General features: G+C 46.1%; 1 long non-coding RNA gene across 1 annotated transcript; it reads right to left on the reverse strand.

Annotated features, from left to right (window-relative positions):
• Positions 1-3,585: 3,585 nt before the first annotated feature.
• On the reverse strand, positions 3,586-10,039 carry LOC123955508. Its single transcript, XR_006821292.1, has 4 exons — positions 9,874-10,039; positions 9,156-9,329; positions 4,831-5,109; positions 3,586-3,657 (listed from the first exon to the last, which is right to left on the reverse strand). It is a non-coding gene; the product is annotated as an uncharacterized LOC123955508 (long non-coding RNA).
• Between the last annotated feature and the right edge of the window lie 8,281 nt (positions 10,040-18,320).

Here is an 18,320-nt window from a genome sequence, read left to right on the forward strand (position 1 = left end):
GGAAATGCAGTGTAGTCATGGGGAGGGGGGTGCTGAACTGACAGAAATTTAATTTCTAATACCCCAGGGAATGGGAATTCAAATGGGAAAGCTGCTATTTCATTGATACTAAGAAGCCATCGATTGTAAAATGCATCATTAATTTATGTACCACTAAGAAAGAAAGATGGCAATTAGTCTATGAAACAATGCTTTCTCATCATTAGAATTGGTATTTTATGCTTGCTGAAAAAGCTTTTCTAGACTTATGGGGACAAAGACTTTTATTAGATATCACTCTTGTGTATGCATAAAAAAAGAAAATAAATTAATTAAGAAATTCCGGAAGTTATCTTTGCATTCAGAATCTAACCATGCCAAACCGATGTTCATATTTTCCTGGACCATATTGTCCTCGGGGTTGATGATAAAACATTTCTTACAAGGGTGTCCACAATTGGCTCCAGGCTTCCTTCCCAGGTGCGGTCACCCATTCTAAGAGGCTTAACGTGGGTGTGTTCTTGTTGGACACGCACAAGCGAGTGATGTCTTTTCACATCACTCGGAACAAAATGTATGCGTGTTTCCAATCCTTGTAATCTACCTCTCGGACCTCGCATGACGTGGTCGCTTTTCAGGGACTCCCCAAACACAAGTGTTCACTTTACTCATGCCAACTTTACACCCCACTCTTCTGCTTCCCAACCTTTCTGCCAACTCCAACTTTTCCATTTCGATCCTGAAACTCAGGATGATCATTTTGAAAACATGTCAAACAGCAGCTAACCTGCATTTGGGCACTACAGACAATGTGTAGAATCCAACAGAAGGGACAAGAATATAAATGCCAGGGAACACGTTCAAACATTCACAGGCCATTACGGTGGCCCTGTCACCTGGCCCCTAATCGAGATCGAGAGATGCCATCAATAGTGAGATCCGGATTTCACAGATGTCCACGCATGAAAAGGCACATATTAGAATGAATGAAGTATGAGCCCTTGGGTTCAAGAAATATTTACAGGTACCTGTGTTGCACAGATGAGCTGGTAAAATAAATCTGTGCCCATCACGCAGGTGTAGCACAGGTAGACAGGGCATCCAGCAAAGGGTACAGTAGCAAGCCGGCCACAGAGGGGTCCAATGTCCTTGCGCCAATGTGGCCTCATGGAGCACCCCCGAACCAGATGCTGACATGAACAGAGGGAGGTCGTATGGTTTCTCAGAGGGAGGGTCTCAGCATTCATGTTCCTGATCCTTCCAATAATCGATTTTCCTCCTGGCCCTCGATCAGGAGGAGTGTCCTCCTGACAAAGAACAGATTATAACGTTCCTTTGGTGGGATGGCTACAAGACAGGATACAAACAAAACGAAATAAACAACAGCAACAAGGAACTGACGGGTAAGGGGAGGAGGGAAGGGAGTGCAGCCCTGCGGTTAGCAGCTTTGCAACTAATGCATAGGTGAGTCCCAGATCTGGGTTATTTATTGTATTATGACTCACTTCACCTTTGGGAGGCAGAAGTTAGTTACTCAGTAACACCATTTCCTCTTCTTCCTGGTCATATAACCGGACCATGCGTCCCAGCTCCCTTGCATTTAGATGGGGCCACGGAATTGATTTCGGGGGCCAATGGAATTTGAGCACAAGGCTGGGACATCCCACTTTCTAGCCTTGGAATCTAAACCCCTCTGCTTGGTCCTCTCTCCTTTCCCTTCTCCACTGCCGCCGGATTCAGGGGACTGCAGAAGGGGATCCTCACGCCCTAGGGGAGGGAGGTCCCCGGATAACAGGGTCCAGGGGGTAACCTTGACCACCACACTACAGGGATAGTAACGGCAGCAAAACATAAGGCTTTGCATGGTCTATGGTTACCCCACTCCATTTAATACATGCTCTGCCTCAGATTCCTCATGCAGGGGTAAATAGTTACCTAGAGGAGTCAGCATGGCGCGGGCCTCACGGGAAATACACGGAAATAGTGGCTGTATGTTACCATTGTTCCAGGGCCCGTCCTTGCTCTCGCTGAGGCCAAGAACTGAGAGAGAGAATTCTCACTGGCAGTAGGCTTTCTGCAGCCTAGAGCGGAGGGAGGTAAAACTCCTATAAATATCAGCTGATACTGACTGTCTTTAAAGTGAAATTTGAGCAATCACATTTTCAGAGAGTGAGAATATTCTGAAAATAGTAATAAAGACCCCAAAACAAGGAAGTGATGAATTCCCAAGCAGGCAGAGTAGGTTATGGACCCATGTCAGACTCAGAAGGAGATCAGCAGAGGCTGGGAGAAGAGAAATCTAGATCAAGCCAGAACAGAAACGGCTCCCCAAGCCTCACGAGGCAATGGCTCTGTGTAGCCCCTCAGGGAGGAAGAGGGTGGTGGCTGTCATCAAAATTCTACTCCTGGCTATAGAATGATTGTGTTAATATAGAATAAAGTGTATGTGGTTCTTTCTCAGGGCATCTCTGTCACCCTCGTTGGATTCCTGTATTATTTCCATGAGGTCTCAGTTAGGAGACCTCTCTAGGAATAGAGACACCCACCCACCTGCCGTTTGGAGTCATTTCTGGGGAGGAAAGTGGCTTATCCTTGTCAAAAGGGGTTTCAACCTGCTTCCTTTCTAGCTGGGCTTGCAACATGTTCTCCTTGCCTAGGAGACTTTCCCCAGCCAAGCTTCTCTTTCCTTTGTTCACTCACTCATTCATTCGTTCATTCCCTCAAGAAACATTTATTGAGCACCTACTATGTGACAGGCACCATGTTAGCTACTGGATATAGAGCAACAGCAAAATGAACACAGCCCCTGCCTTATTGTTCTTACAGCTCAGCTCTGCAGGGAAGACAGACAAGAAACAGGTAAGCCGGTAAGTGTACAATTACATCTGTAGACAAAGGGTTCTGAATGTGGGGGGAGAAAAGAGGAAAATCGTGATGTTCTCCAATGGGGAAGAACAAGAGACATTCCACTGAGCAAGATCATCTAGGAGCCCCGCCTGGGGAGACGGTAATTAAATCATTTTGGTCTGTATGTGCCTTGTCTCTTCAATATATCATAAACACCCTGGAGACAGGGATTTCTGCATTTGGCAAAGTTCCCACACACGAGTAGGTGCTCATTAAATTCACTGATAAGGCGGCTGCCTCTTTGTCTTCCAGAGAGGGTCAGTCTAACTCCGGGTTTTGACCTCGTCTTCTGCTCAGCTATTGGGTCCCCAGGGCCTCGCGGATGGGCTGTGTCTTTGCGGTTTCCAGCAGGCTAGAGGACGCTGGGGAATAATCTTTGGAAAGGCCACCTTCCACCACTGGCCTTGGCCATTGACGCAGGCATCCTGGGAGGGTTTGCGGGATTCCTCCTGTCTGGACAGTTGTCTGTAGCTTTAGTGTTGCTCTGTCCACTCTCTTAAAAAAAAAAAAGGCACCACAGTCAGAGTCATTATTAAAAGGGAAAAATCAAACAGTAATAACACTCCAGAGACACCAGAAGTATTATGAAAAGGAAGTGTTTAAGTGGAAAATACTGAGCTTTGGAAACAAAACGGCAGGCATCTGAACTTACTTACGTAGGAAGCCCAGGGAAGGGATGCGAGGGATGGTGGGGAGGTCTTTTGCCACTGAGTCAAGTCCCCAGCAGTTGCTCTGGGATTTGAAACTTTCCATGGTCTTACATTTCATCAGCTGCTTTGAGTTACGTTTAAAGAAACACATTTTTAGTGAGAAATTTTTGACAGAGAACGGGGAGCAGATGTAATGCTTTGGAATAATTACTTCCTTTGTTGACAGCTTTTTTTTTTTTCCACAGCACCCACTTGCAATTAAATACAACAGTAATTAAAATCTCTAAATTCACTCAGAATTACTGTCCCATCGGTCACCTCCAGAAAGTCTTCAAATGTCATTGTGAAAAGAATGTCTTCTCAGAGATGCCGGGTGCTAAGACAGAGGACTTGCATTTTTCTAATTTGTAGTCAGAAATTGATAATACGCAGGAAATGTTTCACTGATTTGAAAATCATTGCTGTGAATTAAAAATCCAAGGCTAGAGACCATAGGATAGCTTAAACTCTCTTGGGGAAAAAAGGGAGACTGGGTTGGTTTTGTTGTTTTTTGGTTTTGGGAGGCGGGGGTGTTTTGGGTTTTGTTTTTGTTTGTTTGTTTGTTTGTTTGTTTGTTTTTTACATTTTCATACAAATTACAAGCATGTCCAAGGATTTATAGACCAACACACTTCCCCCAGCGCAGACATGAAACATTCGGTCTAATTTAGTCATGATCTCAGTGTGTCTTTCTGAGCCTACCCCTCACTGAGACAGAGTATGTTTACATCTGTTGGTAAACCTGTCAGTTGAGTCTTTGAAGGTTTTTAAAGTGATTCAAGAAGGACCTCTCCTCGCCCATCATCTTCACTTCAGTCCTTACAACGCCGAGCCCTTCCCCAGGGCCTCGGATGCATCCCTCTCCTATTCCTGTAACTCTGATGCCCACTTTGCCCGCCCACAGAGCACGGCAGAAATGAGCCTCAGTTTACCTTCTTGTCCTTAGTTCTCTGTCTAGATAGCATGCTGACCCTCCCCGCACCCTCCACCGTGCTGCTTTCTCCACAGGGAATGCCTTTCTTCTCGGGCATGCCCATCCCCTTTCTCTCCACCCTTGAGTACCAATCTGAGAAGAGCTGCTCCGAGAAATGGGGCCCTAAGGTCAGCAAGCGGGGGACGGGGGAGCCTCTGTGGGAATCCTAGGGCATTCGGAAAGTTCCCCATGCTGACTCGGATCACTTTCAGGCCCTCTTTTCTCCACGGAGCCACAATCGGAAATCTCCTAATATGCCCACCCCCTACAATTAATTCTCACCTTTTGTTCTTTTGCTCTTTTGTTTCCAAGGAATGGGACTGAGAATCGGGTGGCATTGCCGTCCTGGCCAGTTCGGGGGGTATAAGTAGGCAGGAAGGAGACTGGCTACCCAGCACTGTTGGTAGATAACCATTCACGACTTGAGAGCATTCGATGAGCCCTCCTTGCGGGGACAGAAGGTCTCCGGCCTCGTGGATATGAGTGTGAGGAGCGAGTTCTCAGCCCTGCTGGTGACCTTCAAATCCTCAAGCTCCGGACATTCCCAGCCATGCTTTGTCCCTGTGGGATTCCCGTGAGGTGGGAGAATTAGGAAAAACAGGATGAGGGGAAAAACAGAGTTTCACGGTTCTACCGCCTACAAAACAAAGTTCTCCTATGGTCAGTGTCTGGGGCTGGGTCTTCTGGCCATGAGAACACACAAGCTAACATACACAGGTGGGTCTTTTGAGAATCCATAGGACTGTCACAGAAATCCAAGAACAAGAGGTAAAATCACATTTGGGTGCCTCCGGAGAACCACAGACTGGAAACTTCTAGAACCTAGGCCATTATTTCCTTAGACTCACTCACATCACTCACATTCCTTCTTGCCCTCTGCTGTCTGTCCTGTTCCTTCATAGTCTTTCCTCCCTCGTGATGTTCACCTGCCCTTGGCTTTTTAAGTCCTCTCTTGCTTTTCACCTGATCCCCTTGCCCTCCTGTCTTGATCTCACTTGACCTGGGATCTTCATGTCCATTTCCTGACTGGCTGGACCTCTCAGCCCCCATTCTACCTCGCTGAGAGAGCAGTGTGATCTACCCAAAAACTCTGTGCACGGTCACTGAGCGGCCTAATCAAGGCTCCCACCGGCCTGTTCTGTGTTAGTGCGAGGGGGTGGTCTTCGTGGCAATCAGTCACGTGGTAGGTGTGACCACTCGTGAGGAGAAGTTTTTCCTTCTAGCAGGGCAGGGATTAGAGCCCACCAGGAGCCCTCCAGGGTCCATCTGGGAAAGACGCTGGAGGGGTTGAGGGTGGCAGATCAAAGCTCCCAGATCTCCCCTCACCGAGTCTGTTTGGGGTAGCGAGCACACTGGGAAGCCTCTTCCACAGTTTGATAACCTAGCCTACTGGGCTCCTCACTGGGACCTTAAAATGTTTTAAGCTGTTGCCTTACATTACAGTTAAATACTAAGATAGGCTTTAGGATCACACACTCATGGAAAGATGGCTCAACTTCCGTGACTGCTGAATTCTTTCTTTAAAAAAAGGAGGGTCTCCCTCCCGTATAACTCATTAGGTTCTATTAAGTGGGAAAGGTCCAGGATGTACCTCATGGAAATAACTGTGAACACGGGAGATAACTGGCCGCATTTGCCAAACGGAGGGATTTGCCCATCGCTGTTGGAACTCCTGAGACTTAGTCCTAAGGTTTAGGATTAAGGCAGTTGTCAGATGAACTAGTGTAGAATCAAAGCCCCTACTCAGAAAAGGGGAAGAAGGCGAGAAGCAACAGTAGAAGGTCTCGTCACCTCGGCCCTGCTTCCCTTCCAGGCGTGTTGAGCTGACGAGGAAAAAACGTGCAATGTCTACACCTGGTTATGTAGTTGGTGAAGAGCCAGAGAGATAGCTTCTATCCTGTTCCCCAGGTGGCTCTGTCTTGTTCCATGGCTGCAACGGGGCCCTGAGGTCCTGGCCTGGAAGCTGCCTGCCTGTTCAGACTCCTGTTCTCTGTGGGGCGGGCTTCTGCTCTCAGAGGGTGATGAAAACTCACTGTGATGGAAAAAACACAACGACAACTAGAAGATCAGACCGCAGTCCATCCATCTTGCCCTCCTCATGGGCAGGGGACGTCCTGTCACTTGTCACTCAGGGTCTTGTTTTCATCTACTCTGCGGTGACAGTTGGACACAAAGCAAGAAGACTGGGCTAACAGATGACCTCTCTCCATTAGGAAATGTATTTGTTTCATTAAGTTAAATGGGGAGAAACTCACTACTGCATGAAGGTCAAAAGAAATTGGATAAAAATTCAACATCAACACTTAATTTTTTTAAAAAATTGCTCAGTAACCTAGAAAGAGAGGGAACAAAAGAGGTAGAACCCAAACAAGATAAAGATTGCCTACATACAGCCAGCAGCTAATATGATATACATGGTGAAAAAGTGAGTCCACTAACACCAAAAATAAGATAAACGCAGTCTGGAATTTCTAGTCAATGAAATAAGACAACGAAAGGAAAAGCGAGAGGGAGCTTTGGGGAAGGAGATAAAATTGTGGTCTGTATCTAATATCACTGTTGACCTAAAAAATCCAAAGCAAGTAATAAAAGTTATCAGTTCGAAAAAGAGACTGGAATAGGACAGAAAGATCTAAAATAGACATAAATTCTTTTCGTAAGTACAGCAGGAGCTGTATTGGAATTGATCAAGGTGATAGACCGAACGCAGATGACTGCCAGATTTTTAGGACAACAGGGATAAACCCCACAAGCACAAGAAACTAGGGGAAAGAAACACACACCAGAGAAAAACTCTATGAAGAGTAGAAGAGAACGCAAGACACTCCACACAGATTGGAGAAATACGAAGACTAGGAGGGAGGCCTTGGCTCCATCAATATGTGATTCTACTTGATTCATAGTTCACAAGTAGTGTTAACATTTCCTTGGCCGTTTTGCATATTTCTGTGTAAATGTACATACATATTAATGAATATTTATGTATTCTATTATTGGGTTATTGAAGTCACGCTCCTACTAAGGTGTAGAGTTTGCAGTTAGGGAAGCTGAGGGGAGACCTTCAAGGTCACCGGCGATAAGGACTGGGTAATATCCACTGGGCTCGGCAAGGAAAGAGTTAAGCTGGTAGGCTTGTGCGAACAGCTCTGGAGGGCTTGCTGGAGAGGAGTCCTGGCTCCCCACACGGGAGGTGAAGGAGAACAGACTGTCCTGGAGGATTCTGGAGGATTCGTTTAGAAGTTTGGCTGTCCGGGGAAGGAGAACGCGCTGTAGCTAGAGGAGGGGCCACGTGGCACGAGGGACTTGTCTTGTAAGCTGGGAAAGGCTTGAGCGTGTTATGTAGATGGTGTCCATGCGTGTCAATATCCGGAAGAACGAGGAGAGTCACTAAGAGCTCAGTGGTCGGGGACAAGGCGAGGCAGAGCCAGAAAGTTCTTTGATCTTGCCGAAGTGAATAGGGAGAGAGTCCTGCAGGGAATTGCCTTAGACACCACCAGTGACTTCAGGAACACGCTCTCCCCGCTTCTCACTAATAAGAAACAGTGGCTCACCCAGCACTTAGTAACTTCGCGAGCAATGGCAGGAGATGGCCCCCAGCTCTTGGATCCTTCTTAGGGTCCCGCTGCTTAAGCCCAGGGCTTCCTTCCAAACCACAGAAAGGACAAGTGGAAGTGGTGGGGCCATTCTCAAATCCGAAAACCATCGTGGCCCTAGCTGAGACCTCCATTTTTTTCACACTAACTGTGTGTGCTTAGGGTAGCTAAGCTATGGGAATAGATCCAAACGCATAATGACGCAACATAATAAATGTTTATTTCTGGCTCACATAAGAGTCCAGGGTGCGTTTCCCGAGAGTAGGGAGGCCTATGTTGATGGCAGCACCAGGATCTTCCAGACTTGCTTTCCAAGGTCTCAACTCAGCTGGTAGGAGGGAAAGCATAAAGCCTAGCATGGGGGAGATCTCAAAGGCCCTCGCCAGCATGCGGCACAACTCCCTTCTGCACACACGGCATAGATTGGCATAAGGACGCGGCCACACCTAGCAGCAAGAGAGACAGAGAACTGTGGTCTAGCTGTGTATCCTGGCAGAAGACGTCCATTTGGGAAAACAGCTGGTGTTCTCCGCGAAACATCTTTTCTTTGTGCCCCCCTTCACTCTGCTGCCCGAGTGATCCAGCATGGAACTTGGGTAACATCTGGTGAGTGCGTGAGTGGGCGAGAGAATCGCGTCTGTAATTCTCCTCAAAGTTCCCCAACGTCTCCCCATCAGCTACAGGGCAAAGACTGCAACTTCCTGTCATTGCCTCAAGGCCCTGCTCTGCCCCTGATTTCCTTCTTAGCTTCATTTCACACTTTCCCTCCTCTCACACGAGCATTCGGCCGAACTGCGCCATTTGCCATCGCCCGAGTTCGCCATGTTCTCTCACAGGCAATGTCTTTACCCACTTCTCATCTCACTTTTCCACCCGCAGAACGCCCACGTGTCCCTCAAATCTCAGTTCAAGAGTCACTTCCTCTTGGAAGCCCTCACTAAGGCCTGACCTCCACGCCCACCGGGCAGAGGTGGAGGTGGGCTCCCCCTTCAGCCCCTTGGCATCTGGACCCACCTCCAGTCCACAGCTGCCGGGTGATCTCGTGATTCCGTGCCGGGATACGTGTCTCTCCCGCAGGAACAGAGCTGGCTCACAGGGAAAGCAGTGGCTGTTCTATCTGCTCTCTTCCTGTCAGCAGTGGGGCAGCAACCAGTCAGCCATCTTCAGCTTTCTCCGTTTCAAATTCCACTAGCAGCCAAAAATAAGAATCAGCGTACCGAGAAAATATCAGAGAGGTAAATAAGAAATTCCCTCCTCCTGTTGGGTAAAGGGCACCACCGGCATCCAACGGGGCTTGCCCCTTTTCCCCTCATCATTTGCACTGAAATCACCAAATCCTATCCATTCTGTGTTCTTGATGTCACTGGGGCCCCCTTCTCTCTGTGTGCTCCGCCCTGGCAAGTCCTGCCCTTCCCCTCACTCTCTGCTCCTCCTAACTGACATCCCTCTCCTCAGGCTCCCTCTTCCACCATATTTGCACCGGTACAGATCTAGGAGGGGACTTTTAGGGATATTGTCCCCATCCTAGCGGGGGCCAACTCCTCTCCCTAAGTGCTAGGAGGTCCCAAACTCTTCCCAGCTTCATCCCCTGTACACCTGCCTGCCACCGATGCTCGAACCCCAAATTGCTGTTTGTCCTTCCTTGACTCTAATGGAAGCGTTGAACCCTCCAAGTCTGGCCCTCTCTTTCAAAGCATCCTTCTGCCCCAGTCCCCACCCTGCCCTTTCCTACCACAGAACTCTTCATTAGGAAATGACTCAGAAAAGATCTTCTTCAGAAGCCATCGCAGCACACAGAGGTCCACACAGAGCTATTGAGCTCTACCCTCAGCTAAGCCATGTAGAGAAAAAGGGGAGCCCTGCCCCTAGAGATGTAGGTGGCTCCCACATGTAGGTGATCCCAGGAAACTTTTCAAGACGGCGAAGAAAGAAGCGTCTTGCGGAGGCGCCTCGACAGAAACAGGCAGGAAATTCTCCCAAACTGACCCTGACCCCTGGCCTTCTTCACTCAAAATCAACCAGTATTCCATTAAAAAGCTGCAGCCACAGAATGAGGCATTCTTTCCTTGTGATTCACATTACCCAGAAGTCTCTGGTTTCCCGGAATTTGTGTTAAGTAGTAGCTTTCAAAGATGATAATATTTGCCAACAATCCCTGGGGCACCACTTTACATTTTCCTAAAACAAAAAGGGGATTATTTTGTCTGTATTTCTCCTTTCTACAGGCTTTGGCCCTATAGCCGCTCTTGCCCCCTCTGGCATTAAGTAGCAACGCTGTCCCATTAAATTATGAGAATTACGCTTTGTCCCGAAACATCGGTTGTCAATTAAGGTTGACAAACAAGCTTCCTGACATTCTCAGGAACATCTTGCCCAGCATGTGGTTACTAATTTCTCACTCCTTTTGTGAGACACTGGTCCCGGGCAAGCAGGCAGAGATAAACACAGGAGCGTTTGGGTTTTTTACCCGCTTCCCAGCCCTACCTTCTTGATTCTCCGCGCCTACCTTGCCCTCCCGAGTCATGGGCTTGGATGATCGGGAGAAGAAAAATGAGGCTGTGATCATTGTCATTCCAATGAAATCAAATAATTCTCTGTGGACGGTTTGTTATTTTTCTCCTCTGGCTTTTTCCAGCCTCCCTCGTAATGCAGGAGGGAGTTGTTATCCGTCTCCCTCCCGCCCGCGGATCCGTGGTCCAGATTTTGGCTTCCCTGTAAGGTGCCGTGTGTAAGCTTCATGAAGGTAGACACAAGGACTCTGTGCCCCTCTGCCTGTTGTGTTTCGTGCTCCACATGTACAGACCGAATTAATCAGACTTTCTTTGGATAATTCAATATACCAAGCATCCAAAGTAAGCAACCTTATCCCCATTTTATAGATGAGAAAACTCAGCATCAGAGACATCTCAGTGATTGGGTTACACGCCGGCTTGGGGGCAGACCTTGCCCTCACATTCAAGAACGCCTAATGCTTCAAAGATCTTTTTACTACGACGCCCTGTCTCTTACCACTTCCAGGGGCGGGAAGTTTTCTTCACTTCCCCAGACCAGCAGCAGCATCACATAGTCCTTCCAGGAGTACGTTCATTTTAATATCCATATCCCCTGAGATTATTTGTCTTTCTGTTCTGTACCTCGTGGGATGCTGTGCTTGGGAAAACCTTCTGCTGCGATGGGCGCCGGCACCCTTGGCTGCCTTTTCCATATAGAACGTTTTGGCTTGGATTTCTCTCAGTTCTTACACGTTAGTAAAGCTTCCCAAGCCGCACTGAAGGTTTTGTTGTCTGTATGCACGTCTCCTCTGTCTTCCTGGTCACCGCTCTCTTAGGACGGACCGTCTCTTTACTAATAATATTTCATCTGGGGCACCTGGGTGGCTCAGTGGGTTAAGCCGCTGCCTTCGGCTCAGGTCATGATCTCGGGGTCCTGGGATCGAGTCCCGCATCGGGCTCTCTGCTCAGCGGGGAGCCTGCTTCCCTCTTTCTCTCTGCCTGCCTCTCTATCTACTTGTGATCTGTCTCTGTCAAATAAATAAATAAATAAAATCTTTAAAAAAAAAAAGGAAAATGTTTAATAATTAGAAATCTCACCACCCAGACGGGTCTGAAGGAGGACACGTATTGTGATGAGCACTGAGTGTGGTAGGTAAGGGATGAACCACTGAACTCTACTCCTGAAACCAATACTGCGCTGTATGTTAACTAATAATAAACTAAAATAAATAAAATAAAATAATAAAAAAACAGAATGCCCCCCAAAAAAGAAATCCCACCACGCAGGGAAAAATACTCTTTCTACTGCTGTCTTCATCTTGCGTTATTTTTACCCAGAAAAATATATTTGTATACATGGGTACAGATTTTTAACAATAAAATTATATTATGCACAGGAGTTATTTTTAACTAGAGATTTGTCATTTAGTGTTCCAGGAACTTTAAAAAGAAGAATTTTTTTTTAACAAAGAATAAAATTTGTTATATATTTTTAAGTATATCTTATTTATATTACTCAATTTATCTATAATCACAGATACTTTTGTTTCTTTGATTAGGTAAAAACTCAAAGGAATTATGCTAAGGTTTCTTTCCACTGTTGTTCTGATTCTTCTGTTCACAGATTACAAATAGAGTTTGTAGTATGTATTTTATTGTCCAGTGCATATAATTTTATTAGAGTAATTTTACTGAAGCTTGTATATGTCAGCAAAAAGACCGCAATCCTTCCTCCTATTTGCTGATTTTTACGAATATAAAACTTTTTATGTTAAAATTGGAATATGTGTTGAGTACCTATTGTGTACAGAACCCCTGCCCTCCCAAAGCTCATGTTCCCATCACGAGTAGGACTCTGGTAGGCAAAGTATAAGTAAGTAATTCCATAAGCCTGAATTCAAGAAAGTCACCAAGGTGTTTCCAGGTGCTGTTAATTTTGTCATGAATTCATGCACGGGCATATCTGGACCTTTCTTGTGTTCAGAAGCAGCCTTGCTCCCTTTCCTCTCTCCCTGTCAGGACTGCCATTTATCCACGTTGCACCTTTCTTATTTGTCTACCTGTTGCAGGTCCCGACCTGTTGCAGGTCGGGAATGTTCCTTCCAGTTCTCTGCTCTCGTTGTCCTTTTCCTCTGTGTTCTCAGAGCGCCTTACACTCACCTTCCACTGAACTGACCTTATTCTGGGCAGCGGCGACGCTGCTCCTTGTTGTTTCCAATGCTGTTGCAGTTTCTGCCACGGTCCTACCATCCCCTTGCATTTCCCTTTCTCTCCCATTTTGTTGTCTTACCATACATCTTGTAACGCTTCTGTAAGAATTCCTGATTTCTTTCAGCATCCTGAGAGCACTAAGCGAATGCTCCCTGAGATTTCATCATCTTTCCTGAAACGCTATCATCCCCTGGTTTCAAAAGCTATGGCAATCCTCTAATTCTCTGCGGCAGAATTTTTTCATCTATCTCATTTCTGTCTTGTTCTATCACTGTTTGCTTATTTTTTAAGTCGTTCATTTAATTGAAAAATATATTAGTTGAGGGTCTCCACATGTCAGGCACCAGAAGGAAAATGGTGAAAGGAAAAAAAAAGAAAAATCCTAGGACTGGCTTACAGTCCCATTCCCTGCTGTGAAAGAGACTATAAACAAGTAAGAAAACAAATATCTGGTATGAACTGGGGCAAGCTATTAAAGAAAAAGAAGGGAGTCCTTCAAAAGAGAATACCAGAGAGGGGAGGAGTCTGCCTTTCATTGGGTGATGCTCTAGACCTCCTGGGAAGTGACAGTTAAGATGAGATTTGGAAGATGAAAATGAGCAATCCAGATGAAGAAAGGGTAGGTGTGAACTAGGCAGGTATGAAACACAGCACATGCAAATGCCCTGAGGCTGGGAACGCTCTTGCTCTTCTCTGTCCTAATCATTCTACAGGATCTAAAGTGAAAGAGATGGACAAAACCAGGTCGCTCCCAGGCTCGGATGTTCTTGGAGATGCTACAAGAAGTTACTAAGATGTTCAAGGAAAGGAGTGCATGGTCTGACTGAGACTTTAGATCTACCGTGGCTGCTCCTGGGAAGCTCGAGGTGGAAAACAAGTCTGTTAGGATGCAAAGTCAGTGATCCGAATGAGAAGTCATAGTAGTTCAGATATTGGCAAAAGGATTCAAGATGTATTTTTGGAATTGGAATTTTGGATTAAGTGAACTGGATCAAATGTGGCATAGAGGGTTTCGTTAAATAAGAGGAAGAAGTTGCTAGGCTTTAGGTTCAAGCAATAGGTTGGGTAATGCCACACTCTCAGCAGAGAAACAGGTTTAAGGGTGAGAATCAGGAGTTGGGTTTGGGACACAATAAGTTTGCGATGCATTTGAAAAATAGACAAGCTTGGGACTTTGAAGGGAAATCTTGGATAGCAATATAAATTTGGGAGTCCTCAGGTTACGAAGGTATCTCACATCACGTGAATGGATGAGGGCACCATGGGTAAAGCCAACAGAAAGAGAGATGAGTAGATCCAGCTGGAGAGCTGATTTGTGTTCTCAAAACCATCCCAAAAGAAGTCTACAGAAGACTGGAAAGAACTGAGGCCAGAGTCTGCCCCCAGGTCCCATTGCACTGGGCTAATTTGTCTTTGTTGGTTGACTTCCATATTTCATTCTCTGTTGCAGGAAGGCAATTCTCCACATCAGTTTACTGTTGGCTTGGTAACCACTCTTGATACATCCACTCACATGAAACAGCCCCCCATCCTCTAGAGAAGAAAGTAGACATTAATACCACTCTGTTTGGGAAAGTCCTCATCTGCCTCCATGTGAAACCCTGAGTTACTGAGAAGATGGATCAGAGAAAATCCCCAGTTTGCTTTTCATTACCGTAAGCCATGTGTCACGGTCTTATTTTAGCCACATATCCCATCCTCATTCTCAACTTTGATCGCTTTAACTTAAGGGATGCTGATAGGGCTTCAGGATTTCCTTCCCTCTCTGTCACTTCCGTCTGGTCCCACTGCGCTGTACTTAATAGAAATTCTTTGAATTTTGAAATTCTTTGAAATGTGGTTGGCATCATTCCCCGGTTTCAAACAAATTAGTTGGGGGTATTTTGTTTTTGTTTCTTTAATGTCTCTTGGCCATTTCCAATTCTGAGAAAAGCTCCAGAAATGTATACATAAGCTACCATCTTTGCCAAAAGTCTGTGGCAGCTGGCATGGTTTCTTGATTCCCCTACATGTACTTAATTCATATCTAAATATTCTCAGAAGGCCCACCTGGGTGGCTCAGTGGGTTAAAGCCTCTGCCTTCGGCTCAGGTCATGATCCCAGAGTCCTGGGATCGAGCCCCGCATCGGGCTCTCTGCTCTGTGGGGAGCCTGCTTCCTCCTCTCTCTCTGCCTGCCTCTCTGCCTACTTGTGATTTCTCTCTGTCAAATAAATAATAAAAATATGAAAATAAATATTCTCAGAAAACATGTTAAAAATAGACCTTTTCAAATTCACAACCCAACAAGGACTTGTGTTTTAATGTATACTAGATCACACCAACTGGTCCCGTGTTCATTCAATTACACATTGTTAACAAGGGTATTTCAGATTCTAATGCAAATGAAACGTGGTATATCCAAACAACGGAATAGTATTCAGCCACAGAAAGGGGTGAGATATCACATGGAGGAAACTTGCAAACGTCGCACTAAGTGAAAGAAGCCAGACACAAAAAAACACGTATTATATGGTTTCATTAATACGAATGTCCACTCCACAAATCTACTGAGACCCAGAGTCGATCAGCAGTCACCAGGAGCTGTGTGTTGCATTAGTTTGAATTTCAGTGTACCTCTAATACTCTTACATGTTTTTTCCAAGATTCCCCAGCATCCGTGTCACCTACCTGATAACTTTTTGCCTGAACTGCAAACACACTGGTTCCACTCTTCCTCCTGGAGACCTGAGTCCTCCCTGAGGACTCGATGTTTCTGTTTCGGTCTGGACTGGTTTTCCTTTAGGCCTGCTATGTCGTTTTATTTTTAGGACTTCCTTTTGCTGTTCTCCCTCCCCTTTCCCAGATCCCATGCCTTCCTCTTTCTTGGTTGACTTCTGCATTTTCCCAGAACACGTTCTCCCAGGAGAGGTTGCATAGGTGATAAAAATGCGGAATCCCTAAAAAGCTGAACGTCTGTCTATTCTTACCTTTGACTTGATTGATAATTGGGTGAGGTCTGGAGCCGTTCTAAATCGGTGTATTATTCTACAGGTGATTCTTGAACGTGCATTTGTAACTGGATTAATATGGTAAATACTAGAAATAGGAAAATGAGTGAGCGAGATATGAGGAAGTCAAAACAAGGGTGGATTCTTTTTTTTTTTTAACTTGATTTTTAAAAGCAGAGAAAAGGGGGATGGGGAATGGGCAAAATGGGTGAAGGGAAGGAATGAATAAGTCATGGGATGAATAAGTCATGGGAATCTGAGGCAGAGCGTAGGGAATATAGTCAACGATATTGTAATAGCATTTTGTGGTGACAGATGGTAGTGACGCGTGTGGTGAGCACAGCATCAGTACAGAGACGTCAAATCACTATGTTGTGTACTTGAAAGTAACGTCACATTGTGTCAGCTCTACGTCAATAAACAAATAGATTGAAAGAAATAAAAAAATTAATACAAAAGAGAGTGATATGTAAGTAGAATGCAAGATAAAGGTTTTCACTTTCTCCTTTTACTAAAAGAAGAGGGGGGAAAAAAGGATATCTAATAGGCTCTAAGAAATGACCCAAAGGAGATTAAAATGTCAAAAATGAGATGAAACAGAGATAATTCAATAAGACATGACCTAGGTCCCAAGAAAGTGAGGACAAGGAGCGCAGTAAAAAAGCCGGCCTGACACGAGAGAAAGAGGATTTTTCCTTTTGCATCACAGGGAAGCCGATTGAAGGAGGGAGAGTGTGGGTTGATGATAGAAGGACAGGAAGCTGAGAGCCTTTATTTATTTAGGAAAAGGCCAGGGTAGGTCTGAGCGAGGACGGAGGAAGTGGGAGGGACAGAAAGCGCAGGCGGAGAAGGTCTGTGGAGCAGGAGAGAGCCGGACCCAGGAGCAGGCCCGGCTTGCGGGGGAGCTCTGGTGAGGAGAAGCCCTTCTGCTCCTGGCCCAGCCCTCAGCGGCAGACGCCACCAGGCCAGGGCGGACACACACTTCCCCCTACTCATGCTGCCAGGACTCAGATCGCCGGGAGGCCTGGACTGAGGGCGACCCGTCTGCACCCCACAGATGCTCGCCCCCCCCGCCATCAGGTTGTTCCGGGGACCCGGGTAGGGTCCAGACCCGCTTCAGCGACCAGCCCCGGAAGCTTCTTCAAAACCGGGCGGCACACGCAGCTCTCCTGCTTCACAGACTGAAGAGCCCGAGGCCCGGAGAGGACGAGACCGGTCACAGAGCTGGTGAACGGCGGCACCGAGAATCAGCCCGGTGGCCTGAGCCGGTCCCAAGTCTGCACCGTAAACAAAAACGCACACAGATCTCGTATGCTCATTGCTTCCTTTAGTCAGTGCACGCTGAACAGTCTTCTGCTTGAATAAAGGAAGGGGAGAGAGAAAGTCCCCTGTGTCCCATAGCAGACATCCCTTTGGGGCCTGACCCTTGCCCACCGCTGACAAATCATGGGAGGAGAGCTCGTGGGGCCCTAGCATTCATCAAAGTGCAGACTGAGAACACAACAGAGACCAGACCGAGTCTTCTGGGAGGCCCTCTGGTCAAAACTGGGACCCACACTCTGCTTGCAAACCTCAGAAAGAACAATTAAAAGCAAAGTTAGGTTCTTCCTCAAGTCACTCTTCTTTGGTTGGAAACTGTTAGCTCGGACAGCAATGTCCACCATCTAATCCAAACCATATGTGCAATTTTAAATTCTCTAGGAACCATATATTCCTTTAAAATATAGATGAAATTAATAATATTTTCATATAAACCCATGTATCCAAAACTTATCATTTTAACATGTAATTCCTATTTAAAAAAGCTACCGATGAGATATTTTACATTCTATTTTTCATACGAAGTCTTCAAAATCTGGTGTGTCACTTTACACTTAGAGCACATCGCAGTTTGGACTTGTCCTATTTCAAGGGCTCAATAGCCGCAATGTGGCTAGTGGCTTTAGTAACGGGAAGCACAGAGCTAGGACAGCAAACTGTCTTCTCCAAAGTCCCTCTTGGTGATGCTCTGTAGACTGAGAGACCACAACTCCATCCCATCCAGGGACCTTAACCTCTAATGTTACAGATACGGAACACAGGTCAAGACTTGAAGTCACTTGCCCAAGGGCATCCACTGAGTTGGCAGAAACCAGGATGAGCACATTTTCAAATATTCTAACTCCTAATGCTATGATCTTCCCATAAGGCCATGCTACTTCCTCTCATTAGGTGGAGTTCACAGATTTTATACTTGATGATACCCTCGGTATTTTCCTTTCTCAAGGCCAATTCTTTTCTCTGTGCCCCTCCCATCTGCCATTTCCCAACCACGGCATTTTGCATATGGCGGGTACTCAATAAACGGTCGCTAATCAAATGAGCTTGGTTCAGTTTGTACAAGCAGTAGCCATACAAATTATCCTTCAACTGTCTCTTCGTAGTTATTCAAATTCTTCAGGGTATACGCCACGTGAAGCACTTGTCAGGTGATTATGCACGAAAACGA

This window comes from Meles meles, chromosome 13, assembly GCF_922984935.1.
Source record: "Meles meles chromosome 13, mMelMel3.1 paternal haplotype, whole genome shotgun sequence".
Lineage (NCBI taxonomy): Eukaryota > Metazoa > Chordata > Mammalia > Carnivora > Mustelidae > Meles > Meles meles.